Below are 13,360 nucleotides of genomic sequence, written 5' to 3'. Positions count from 1 at the left end.
TGTTCACCCGTCAGGGGTTTAGGGGAGGTTATTATCACAACCTGGACCAGCTCAAGATAGAGCTGAATGCCTTTCTTAGAAAAATTAACTCCGATATTTATTTAGGGTTTAGCTCTATTCAAAAGAGATTTGATTTTCAGGCAGGAGGTCAATTTCATTTACGATTTTAGCCCCTTTGGCTTACATGTTGGGGTTAAGCCGGGAAAATGGCTTGTTTTCAATCAGAAGTTGGCTACCTATCTGACTGATATAAAGGGAGGATTTTATCACATGTATTGTTATAGTGATGTGGTACGACATCAGTTGGTTGGTGACGCTTACGCTCCACTCTTGAGAACGATCCCTATAGAAGGGACATACGGGGACGTCATCACGCAGTATTTTAATCCACCCTGCCCTTCCAAAAAAAATCCTCTGTGACAAAAACAAAATGATGCATCAGAGACTAGAGCCTCACCGTTTTGTGAGTTATTATGAGAATCAAGTAGGGGGCGCTCTCCCTGGTTTTTACGGGGTGCTTGTTATGTACGGGAGAGGAATCGGTTCGATTTTTTCTAAAATATTTCGTTTTTTTATTGCCGTTGGTGAAAAAAGGATTTTCCATTGCTAAACCTCATCTTAGATCAGCCTCAAAAAACATTGCCTCTGAGGTGATAAGCCACGCTGTTAATAGAATAGGGGGTCGATCGGCCGACGGGGCTCAAGAAGGATCCGGTGGTATGATGGTTTTAGCCAGACGACTGAGGAAGAGACCTCCCAGGCAACGAGTAAAAGAGCGTAGATCAAAAAAGAGAAAATCAGTAGGGAGAAGTAAGTCCAAAGGAAAGCACGCTGTTGCGAGCTCCGGAGATATATTTTAGAAAACAAATATGGCGCTTTTACATCACAAATCGGCCGAATGCACTATGGGGGAGCTGGATTTATTTTCAGCACCCATAACGCAACTGTCTATCGAAGAAAAGCTCTACACAGAAGTCCTGCCTTTGTCAGCCATTACTGACAGAGGTCCTATTGAATTTTTTATCCCCAGAGATGGGGAAAAATACTTGGATCTGAATGATACTTTGATTCATCTTCGTGTGAAAATTACCAATGCAGACGGATCAAACCTAGCTGCCGACGCAGCAGTGGGTCTCATCAATTATCCTCTGAATACAATTTTTAACCAATGCGACGTTATTCTGGGAGATAGGTTAATTTCCCAATCCAGTGCAACTCACCCTTACAGAGCGATGATAGAGACCCTCCTCAACTATTCAGACGATACGCTAAAAAGTCAATTCACTGCAGGGTTATTTTACAAAGACACAGCCGGTGCTATGGACTCTATAGTACCAAATAACGGGTCAAACAGGGGGTTAAATCAGAGAGCTCGGTTCACCTCGGAATCTAAAGAGCTTCACCTGCTATGTCCTCTTCATGCAGACATATTTTTCTGCGAGAGGCTCTTGAACTCTGTGGATTTGAGAATTAAGCTGACCAGAGCTAACGACGCCTTCTGTGTCATGGGCAACGCCACAAACACTTTCCGTTTAAAAATACTGGGGGCCTCGTTGTTTGTCAAGAAAGTCACCATTTCCCCCGCTGTGCGTTTAGGCCACGTATCAGCATTAATGAGGGGGAACGCTCTCTACCCTTTATCACGCATGAACATAAAAATCTACTCCATCCCTGAGAATACCAGAATATGTAACCAGGAAAATCTCTTCCTGGATATCTAAATATCTAGTGATAGCCATGGTGAACCATGAAGCCTTCACAGGAAAAAGAGATCTGTCACCCTTCAATTTTATTCACAACAACGTCGAATACATGGCTCTGTGTCAGGACGGGAGACAGGTGCCCACTAAAGCTTTCCAACCTCAATTTAATCAGGGTTTATAATATGTTTATAATATGTTTACCGCTACAGGGAGACACTTGACACTTGACAAGATTTACCTCTAAGCATTGACAGGGAGGAATTTCAGCAGGGCTACTCTTTGTTTGTTTTTAATCTCAACGCCTGCGAAGATGCCGACGCATTGTCGAGCATTTCCAACAGAAGTTTAAGACTGGAAATGAGATTCAGAGAACCGTTGCCCCATACTACCACTCTCATTGTTTACACTTGCTACGAGTCTATATTGGAGATTAATTCCAAATGACAGGTGCTTGTGGACTATTACTGAGACAATATGAACAATCACCAATTGGACGGGTTACTACGTCATTTACTAGGAGATGCTTTTTGCGGAGCGTGGGCCGCGGATCAGTTACCTTTACTGCGTCAGTCCTTTAGATTTCCAGCCTTTTTTATAGTCAACACGCACCCTGCACACGAACCAGGAGAGCACTGGTTGGCCCTCACTCTTGAGGAAGGCAAAAAAGGCAGCTTTTTTGATTCTTTTGGATTCTCCCCGGATTTTTCACATTATCCTAAAAGCATCTTGCAATTTTTAGAAAACCGTTGCGAATCTATTTTATACCACAACAGTCAGCTTCAACACGCTCTGTCTACGGTGTGCGTTCAGCATTGTGTTTATTATTTATGCCACAGAGCCTGCGGTTTATCTTTTGAAAATGTGCTGTCTTTGTATCAAGATGATGTGATGAAGAATGATGTTATGGTATCAAAGTTTGTGAAAAAATATCAAAGTTGTATGAGGTTGCAAAGAGCCGGATCTTTTCACCACACCGTCTGTTCTTTACAAATGTTTAAAGATTGTTACAACTTATAAATAAAGAAGGATCTGGAGACTGTTAAATTCGTTTGAATCATTTTTTATTCAAATAAAGCCAGCTAGGGGATAAAGGTATATGTTTCTTTGGTTTTCCTGATCTTAACGGTGGAGGTGATGTTTCCATCTCATAGTCCCAGCGCGGTGCTAAGGGCGTCTGTTTTTTCCCCTTCTTCAACACTAGGAGTGACCCCTCATCGTCGTCGTCCCAAATCAGTCCTCCCTTTTGAAGTTTATGACATTGCTCGCGAGCACGGGGGTTACTCATCAAGGATGAAGGGATGTTGAGCTCCCATAAGTATTTAGAAACCCCATCCATCCCTTGGGCTCTCTAGATTTTTTACGCGTGACGGAGAGATTTTTAAACAGGTCTAGCAAGTGTGAGCCTTTCACAATCTCTCCTTTATGAACAAACTCTCCAGAAGGAGCCCATCCGCTCTTGGTTAATTTCTTCATAATGTACTCTGCATTGTTACGGTAGCGAACAGGTAGCTATTGCAGCACCTCGCTAGCGGTTTCATCCAGCGTTACTTGTTTGTCTTCTCGCTGATTTTCTTGTTCCCCTGATTCTTGGGTTAGAGTCAAAGTGATACGACGGTCATCTTTCTCATCTTGTTTGAGTAATGCTAGGTATCTTTGCAGCAGAGCGTTGTATTTTTTAATTTTATCATGGGCGTTCAAACCCTTTTCATTTAACACATCCCTCATTTTTACATCCAAATCATTTTCTGCCGTACGTCTCATCGTTTCCCCGCCGCTGGGAGCAGAAGCTACCAACTGACTTAGACGGTTTAGCTGTTTGGCGAAATCAAAAACATCTTTTGACTCATGATTTATCTTCTAATAAGCCCTCCCAGCAGCTCTCCAAATATCGGTACAACCGCTGACAGCAAAGATAAAAGAAAACCTCCAGACTGTTTTCTCATAGCCTGGTGTTTGATTTTTAGACTGTTTTTTTTTTATCGGCCAGCAACCTGATAATTTTCTTTTGTTTTCTGAGTTTTTTATATTGAGCCGAGGACAGGGGAATGTTTCCTTTTCAGAGGTTTAAGGAGAGCTCGCACAGAGACTGCAGAAAGTCAGATGAACAATGGTTGAGAATATCTTTACGTTTCTGAGGTGTGGCGTGACATAAAGCGAGTAGTAAAGGCGCATTTCTTTTTAAACTCTGAACTTTTTTTGGAATGATGTGTTTTTTAGATGGAAGCCTTCCTTATCTCGCACAATACTGTGTTGAGGTATTCCAAGGACCCCCCTCTTGTCAGAGTTTTGCACATAATCCTGAACCAGGTCTTTGATGCTATCAAAGTTGACAATTTCACAGCATTGGTGTGTCTGTGTAATGCCTTTTAAGCGTAAAACAACCTTGTTGTTTCGAGTTTGGTAAGCATAACTTTTTGGACCCGCAGCCACAAATCTCCCAGGTAATTACCCAGCTTGAGCAGCGTCTCTTCCTCTTTTATGACATAGATGAGGCTGTCTGTATCGCAGTAAAGGACTCTGTCTTGCAGTTGTTCCAAATACCTGTACAAAGTCAGACGTCCGTAGGCTTTGGTGAAAGCGGCTATAAAAACGTTATCTACCTTGTTTGGTAGCGGGATACAGCGGTCTCCGTAAGACCACTGAACCAAAGCCACGTTGTCATTGACGAAGGAGAAGTACTTGACTTTATATTTTTCAGAAAACGTGAGGTTAAAGAATTCTTCCGGGTCTGTGACTAGTTTGGTTTGTGTTTGATTGCATCTCTGCATGAACTTATCCCAGAAGGAGTTCAGACATAATTTAGACACTTGTCTTTTAGCAGGGTTTGGTCTGATTTTATCCGCCTTCAGCAAAATCCCTTGGTTGCATGATAGTCGCTGATGTACTTTTCTCTGCTTTCCTGATCTACAACGTTGGACGGGTAACCCGAAGCTTCCTGTTTACCTTTCAGAAAAGTGTGCATATAGTCAACAAAAATAGAATCACTCTGTCTATCAAAATGCCATACCTCAGTTATTTCAGCTATCCGATAGCCCATCTACAAAGCCTTGTTAAATTCAGGAGTGACCCAGACACCGGTCAAAGCCCTGTCATCATCGCTATGCCGACACGGACCCTCCTGCAAATTGAGCTCAGCGCATGCTCGACAAAGGGTAAACACAAGCTTACCCCCCGTCGTTCTATGAGGCAGGACTGGAAAGTACAACTCTCTCGTGGGGTAGACCCTTGCCCTGATTAGCCCAAAGTAGCTTTGAGGTTCTTGGAAATCTTTATAGATTATTTCAGGGTGTCCGAGAGGATAGGGGAAGTTGGTGTTACAGTAAGGATAGAGAGATGTCATATCTACATAAGAGATTGTCTCGTTCGACGCAGCGCCGTGTCTCAACTTTACAGCAGAAGTACGCCCTCCGTACAAAGCTTCGTGGGGTGACAACGGTTGTGGGGCATTATATTGTTTGAGAAACTCCTTCAACCCTTGATGAGATTTCTTCATCATCCTCCATGTATGCTCACGCATGATGATGAGTTTTACCTTGCGCGTGGCTTCTAACTCACGTACTTTCTCCTCGCAGCGCATCTGCAACTCTCCGAAGAGTTGGGACGGCCCGTCAGAGGACAGGTGTCGTGCACTACCGTGATAGAAACATCCTAGAAACTCATAGGCATATTTCACCCCAGCTATTTCAGCATACCCGTCTACATAGAATCGCCCGAGCTGTTTTTCCCCCTTATTTAAAGCATGTTGGATAGGGATGTCGCGGGTTTGTGACAACCACTCTAACCACTGGATACCGGCGATTGAAAATGTTTTGAACTGACGCCTGTAGTCGTCCGGAGAGGGGATTGCTAATGTTTTCGGTGGTAGAAAGGTTGTCAGAAACACCTTCATGCATGCTGACGCGATGGTCGCACGGCTGAAGGGATCAACGGCGGTTTCAGCAATATACTGTTTTCTGAACAGCATGCAACCCTCAGCGAGAATGTCTACAACATTTTGACAATAGAGGCGAGCCTCTTTCATGAAGTTGAATGTGCCGTGTCGCACCGTCGCATACCAACTGTAAAAGTCTGTTAGTTGCTCTGTTGTCATGGTCTCAATACTGTAAGACTGAGGGGGAGGGTACTCACCTGTATAACTGAAATGGGCCTCTGAGCTGAAACCATGAGGAAAGTACCCCTTTATTTTATCACTGAAACCAAGTGTGTTTGGAAAATTAGCTAAACGTATGGTTAAAAAGGATAAAGAGTAAATGTATCTTTGTTTGTAATCATTATCGGTGACGCAAATTACTTTTGACCCTTGCATAATCAAAGAGGGCTTTTGCGTTTTTGTACAAAGGTCCTCTGAAATGCAGTAGAAACTATTTGGCACAATCTCTACCCTGAGAGCTCCATGTTTTACCATCTAAGGTTCGTGTACACACTAAAAACGGAACGTGAACGCCATTCTTGTTAACGTAGGTTTCAAAATCATAAAACACCACGTTTTCATTGTGTTTTGTTTCAGAGGGTAGCGTTTGCATGTAGCACTGATGAACCTCTGTCTCAGAGTCAGAGTCAGAGATCAATTTCTCGCCGCAAATTTTACATTTCGCAGTCTGATATTTGTGTTGTTTACCATTATCGTTCATAGCACAGTAGTACAGCCTTGCACATTTGGTACATTTTTTGTACAAGGCACAAGTGCTGGCATATGTTTTGACTTCTCGATCTCTCTGTAGGTTCTTTGTGTTTGGCTAAACAGAAAGGCGAGCGACACGTTCTGTTGCATTGGTCACACACACAACAGGTTGACACGGCCTCTGTGTACAACTGGGATCAAAGCATACGGTGCAACGAGCTTCGCAAGTATGGCCTAACACGGTGTTAAAACCTGTAAAGCAGTGCTCCCAAACATAAGGCGAACCTAGAAAGGCTTTGAGATTTTTAACCGCGTAGTAATGATTTTGGAAGAGAAACAAAATCAGGGTTTTACTCCGTCTTGGGCTATCTGTCAAGAATTTGCGGAGAGCCCTGTCTTCCTCGGTTCTGTAAAACACTACAATTTTACAGTCTTTACAGAAAATGTCTTTTTTTTTTTTTTTTCACTGTTTAGCATTTTCCCAAGGAATCGTTTCCCCCCACCCCTAGAGTTCTGGATCACTTCTACGACAAGTTCTAGCTGACCATCGGCCATAACGGCCCAGTTAGACTGCACAACACGGAGTAAGAGCCTTTCAAAGTCGGATAGGCTGGGGAGTCTGATTTGATAATTTGCAAATCGGCTTTGCCGCACAACGCGTGGTTGTGGGGAAATATGAGCACCTCCTTGTTGCACAGGAGGACTGGGTATGCTGAGATCGATATAGTTTTGGGGTGTCTGAGGGTTTGATACAGCTGGACGTTGTTCGAGCTGGACGTTATTGTTTCGTTCGGTAATGATTCATTCTCTAACTGCTCAAGGCTGGCGAGAGCTTGATTTAAAGCAAGGAGGGGATCTACCGGCTGTTCGGAGCTGTTAGATGTAGTGGCTGTGTCGCTTTCATTCAAATAATTTTCAGTTAAATCGTTTTCAAAACCCGACTCATTCTGAAGATTTTGTGCTCCTGAGTCTGTTAAACTCTCTAACAATTCAAGGGCATTATTTATTCTAAATGTTTCGTTTGGTGATGATTCATTCTCTAAATGCTCAAGGGTGGCAAGAGCTTGATTTAAAGCAAGGAGAGGATCTACCGGCTGTTCGGAGCTGTTAGTTGTAGTGGCTGTGTCGTTTTCATTCAAATCATTTTCAGTTAAATCGCTTTGAAACCCGACTCATTCTGAAGATTTTGTGCTACTGAGTCTGCTAATCTCTCTAACAATTCAATAGCTACTAGTGTGTGTTGATCCATGACCTAATAAAAATCAAACGCTTTTAAAAACCTTAAATCAACATCATTGCAATTTATACAGATGATAAACAATCACAGTCTGAAACAGTTTACAAATTGTCACTTTGTACACCTAACTTCTGACAGATGAGCCAAAAGGCTCTAGACATCAGATTCAATTGCTGGCGTGTAGTTCTGCAACACTGAGGGCACCTGGATGGTCTGGATCTGGGTCTGTTTGCTGGAGACAAAAAAGAAAGAGAGAAACAAAAAAAGAAAACATTAACTTTAAAACAAAAAAAGAAAACATTAACATTAACACTAACTTAACATTAACAAAAAAAGAAAACATTAACACTGTGTGTGTGTGTGTGTGTGTGTGTGTGAGAGAGTCTGTGTGTGTGTGTGTGTGTGTGTGTGAACGAGAGTGTGTGTGTGAGAGAGTCACAACTTGTTGTGAAGACAAGGGTAAGGACCAAAAACAGCTATTTTTACTTTAAGAGAGACTGATGAGAATAACAAATGCAAAAACCCAGAATGTCATATTTATAGCATCTTATAACTCAACTAACACCATTAATAGTTTATAACAACACGCAGTCAAATATCCCTTTTGAGACTCGGCTTTGTAGAAATTACATTTTAAAACACAACCTATATAATTTCACACATACAAAACCTTCTGTGTATGCTTATGATGTAAAATAAGAGAAAAGGAAAGGTACATTGCGCTCCCTTCTGCGAAATTATTACATTTATACGGCGTGATTGATTCGTCTCTCAAAGCACTGTAAAACAATTTAAGAAAGCAAATAGACTTACAGCATGCCGATGGAAATCCCTCGCTGGAAGCCGCACGGGATCTCAGGTGTGGATTCTCAGAACTGGAACTGGAATTGGTTCTCCTGTGGTTGCGACCCGATGAGAATCCTGGATCTCTGTCCGCTAGTTGAGGCCTAGACCTCTCCGCGGTCATCAGTGGTTGATTAGGGGTTGAGACAGACTCCTGGTGAAATGGCGGTTGTTCTTCAAGATTTTGATGTGGTATCACACCCCCCGGATCTCCTCCGGTTAACCGGGCAGCCTCTAGAGAATGTTTAACGTTTTGCCGCCTGAGGTATCCCCGGTTGTGTCATGCAGTGGCTGTGATGATGGCGTTAGCCCTTCTTGGAAATATTGATCCAATTCGCCCCACGGATCTAGCACGAGAAGAAAAAAAGCTTTTGATAAATATTCTGTGTAAGTTTTAGGTTAAAAAATTAAATTTAAAAAAATGTAGCAACTCACAGGGTAATACCACAACCTCTGAAACCACAGATGAGGAGTCAGTATCAGATGAGGTCTCAGATGTTGAGGTATCAGTTGATGACTCTGAAAGATGTCATTTATAATCACGGTAGGAAATAAAAGTCTTTTAAATATTTCAGTATTAAAAATACATGATGTAGACCTATACTTACCTCTGCTGAAGGTTCAGCTTGAAGGTTCAGCCCTCCGTTGAGAGTCACTGCAAAGAATGAAAAAAGTCCCTATGTTTTGGCCTAAAGGTCTCAACACGTAAAATATAATTTTAAAGATATAGAAAATTTACCGGATGCTTGAGCCATTCTCTGTTGTCAGATTCAGAAGTTATGTTCTCTGCGTCTCCCTTTGTAATCTGTCTACATCACTAGGTACCCCTGTCTTTATAGTGTCCTGTGTGAAAACAAGGGTTGATCTCTTGATTTTCTCTGGTCCCTGTGTGTGCGTGTGTGAGAGAGAGTCTGTGTGTGTGTGTGTGTGTGTGTGTGTGTTTGATGCAGAGATTAGCCTCTGAGATTTAGCATTTATTTTACTTTCTTGTCGTTTTTGAGATGTTTATTATCCAGACCTCCAACACAGGGCTTCACAGAGAAACTTCACGTACATTTGACATCAGGCTCAGTGTTAAAGATGCTAATTGTAATTTCCCTTATGATATTGTGAAACTTTAAAGTATAATCTTTTCAACATAAGAGTGAGTAAAGGCCCCCAGGTTCCTGATTTTATGGGTAATTTATCTTATTTTGTACAAAGTGTGTATGAAATTGTTGTCTGGCTGACACGCATTCAATATGCCTTAAGGCCATTGTGGAGGTGGGTATGGTTAGCTTTAAGCTGCAGAGGGAGAGGTGGGGGAGTTGCTCAGGTGAGCAGCATCAAGGAGAGATAATTGGCACAGCTGAACCCAGTGAACTAATTACTCTCTCCTTAAATACAGTAGCATGCTGGACAGGGAGGGGGAAGAGAGGTGGTTGGAGAGCGGACGGAAGAAGAGACAGAAAAGAAAGCAAGAGCATCCAAAAATAAAGAACATACACTGCAACCCTGGTGTCAGCGTGGTATCTCAGGGCCAAGACGAACTCTCGGTAGCACGATTACGCTACACCATTAAAGAGACGTTCCTTGATCTGTCTTCACACAATGGGTCTCCAGAAAGACCGGGAAACATTGATCCTTCTAAGGACAGGGGACGTATAGATGATTGACAATTGCCATAGCCTCCATATAGTTTTTTCTAATTACTCTGTGTGTGAGGTGTTTCACACGCCACTTCAAACTGCCTTTAAGCTGTTGGTATTACAGAGGAAATCTGATGCCCTCATTCCTTGATCTGTCTTCACACAATCTGCACAGGAGTTGTAAGGAATGCTGCATGTAGGCATTCATCAAATGGATATCCGGACATTTTATTCAGCTTTCAAAACTTTAATCATATTATTTTTTAGTTCACATTTTCACAAAATCATCACAAGTTCCTCCTAACCTATTTTCCCATTGGCTAACCCTCCCATTGGTTCATGCAAGCTCCTCCTAACCTATTTTCCCATTGGCTAACCCTCCCATTGGTTCACGCAAGCTCCTCCTAACCTATTTAACCATTGGCTAACCTTCCCTTTGGTTCACGCAAACTCCGCCTACCCTCCCACATCTTTCCAATTCATTCACACTTCACTCTGCACCGGACAGACAACAGAGAAGGACGTGTCTTTTGCTCCTGGAAGATTGGATTTTTTTTTTTTACAGATGCACTTCCGGCGCCACGCACTTCCGGGGGGAGTTCCTGGGAAAAGAAAGTATTGTTTATCTCTCTCTGTGGAGAAAAGGACCTTAGGGTTAGCGGAACCGGAATGGATGAGGCTAAAGTAGTAGGTGGAGTGTGCAGTGTTGAGAGTATCTTTGTATTGCTACATGTAGTCTTTGTATGCCAGAGTGAGGCACTGTGAGGCCAGTTTTCTTGGAGAGCCGCTCTAGTTGATGTTTCCGGGAGTTCGGGGGTATACCAGGGAGCAGTGTGGGTGAAAGAGATGGTTCTGGTTTTGAGGGGGGCAAGCTGATCGAGGTAGGAGGATAGTGTGATATTGTAGAAGTTTACCAAGTCTGTGGGGGAGGGGCTTAGAGGGGGGATGAGGGATGTTGGCAGTAAAGGGCAGCAATTCCACCACCGTGACCATCAGGGCGTGGTTTGTCCAGGTAGTGGTATCCATTGGGGGTAGTTTGGTTGAGTGTGAGGTGGTCCAGGGGTATTTTGCCAGAAGTGGAGGTGTAAATAAACTTGTGCTGGGAGCCTCTGTGAACATAGCTGGGTCGGCGAGCAATCCCACAGTCCTTGAGAGTGTTTAAGACAGTCGGGGTGAAATTGTTATTTAAACTGAGGAGATCAGAAGTGGAGTAACACAGAGCCATGACAGTTGCTAGCCTGGCATCAGAAACAATGTCACGCAAGGCTCGTGGCCAGGAGCTAGGTGCAGAGTGCAAATGGAGGACCGCATGGCAGCACAGGAAAGTCCACAACACAGCAGCAAACAAGCCGATAGTTGCGGGCCCATGGCCCTAGCCCACAAGGGCCAACCACAACAGGGCAGGGGGAGTCCCGCCAGGAACACACCCCACATCAGAACTGGAGACCAAACAGCTGTGAAGACTGGGAAGAGGCGATCCAGTCTGGGCGAGTCTGCTAGCAGGCTGGCCAATGCAGGGCCACAGATCCACGCACCAGGACAGAGGAATCAGCTAGGGGATACACACAGCAGCGGAGATCGATCGGGGATGCAGCCCAGGTGAGGCAGCCAGGTGGGGCCAGAGGAAGCGGCAGGCGGCAGGCGGCAGGCGGACAAGCAGGTCAGTGATGTTTGGATCAAGTAGTCCAGGCAATCGGGAGCAGACACAGTAATATATATAATTATGGACCTGCAGCTGATTCACTCTGTGGCTCTCAAACTAAAGGCTATATAAGAATATAAAACATGATGTATTGTTATATATTTAACTACCCAATAGTATAACAAATAGTTAAGATTAGCTCCATCTTTACCAGCTAAAACAGTAAAATGCTGCTGCTCGTATGTTAATGCATCATCAATAATAATAATCTAGTAATATAATATTTAGTAATATAACAATGAAACAATGAAATGGGACAGTGCACAATGAGTACTTTTACTTTAGATACTTTAAGAACATTTGACTGATTATACTTACATATTTTAATTAATTTGGAATGCATTTTACTTATTTTACATTGTGGTATTGCTACTTTTACTTAAGTACATGATCAAAATATTTCCTCCACCAATGTCTCTTTACATATGCACTGTCTGTTAAAATGTCCAGACTCAGTGAATCTTCTTACAGACATGACAGGTTTCAATAGTTTCCTGGATTTCAGTTAACAGGATATCTTAATTAACACATGAACAATAGAACTGATCTTTAAGGGTGTGTTTATTATACATGGTAAGAAAACATAAAAGCAACTTCCTTGCCACTCTGGATAATTGGTAAATAATAAGGCAATGTTTCCAAAGTTGATTAAATTCAATTAAATTTGAATTTAATTTGATATTAAAATGTTTGACTTCAGTTGTTTGCCTGAGCTGGAAATTACAAGCTGTGTTTTCATTTTTCTGAATATAGCCTAAGGTGAACTTGCACCTTGTATTTTGTTTCCAATCAAGTGCTGCAGCCCCAGCAACATCTTCAAGATTCAGCTGCACTTAGATAACATTAGATAAAAAACTATGACAAGGTAAAGTCTGCAAAGTTGTCTGTGCCTGTGTGGGCTGGCCTAATTAGGCTTAGAAATCTGGCCAAAATCTATGCAGTAACTGCTAGTTCCACTCAGACTGTGACTTGACATATTCCAGTTTTTACCCCAAATCACCAGGGGCATTTCTTGGAGAACACAATCCTTAATGCTCCAATTCATCAAGACCCAGCACTGTAACAATGGCACAATGCAGGAAAAAATAAAATACAGCAGAGAGAGTGCAAACTTTCAGGTTGTTAAAACTCTAAGCTTATCCATTTGGCATCAAGGCCCTTTTGCTCTGCACTCACATTAGTCCAATCTCTTATCACTCTCATGGTCCAGACACACACACACATATCTGGGCAGCAGAGGGAACATTGAGTTTTATATAAATCAATACTATGTCCCCAACACTTTGCTGCTCCCATCACCCCAGGGAAGATTATAAAATGCTTGGCCAGATCATCTCTCCCCAATCATTTCTTTCTGAGGTGGGAACTACGAGCTGAATTGAAGAATGTTTTTTTTTTTTGAGGTGGGGGACACAAAGGCAAACAATGTGGTGTTCTGCGGGGTAATGTGGGGTCAGCTCCATTTTCATGACAGTCAAATCTCAGTTGCTGGACACATTGTTACAAGTGAGTGTTGTTATTGAAGTCATGAAATAGTTGCTTTTTGAACTGTTTTTTGCCTTAAGTGCAATCTTCTCCCCCTAGTTCTGCAGTTAGACCAGTGAGAGGCTGCTCCAGTTTTAATGC

This window comes from Siniperca chuatsi, linkage group LG10 (assembly GCF_020085105.1).
Source record: "Siniperca chuatsi isolate FFG_IHB_CAS linkage group LG10, ASM2008510v1, whole genome shotgun sequence".
NCBI classification, from domain to species: Eukaryota; Metazoa; Chordata; class Actinopteri; order Centrarchiformes; family Sinipercidae; genus Siniperca; species Siniperca chuatsi.
Note: the sequence above shows the minus strand (reverse complement) of the source record.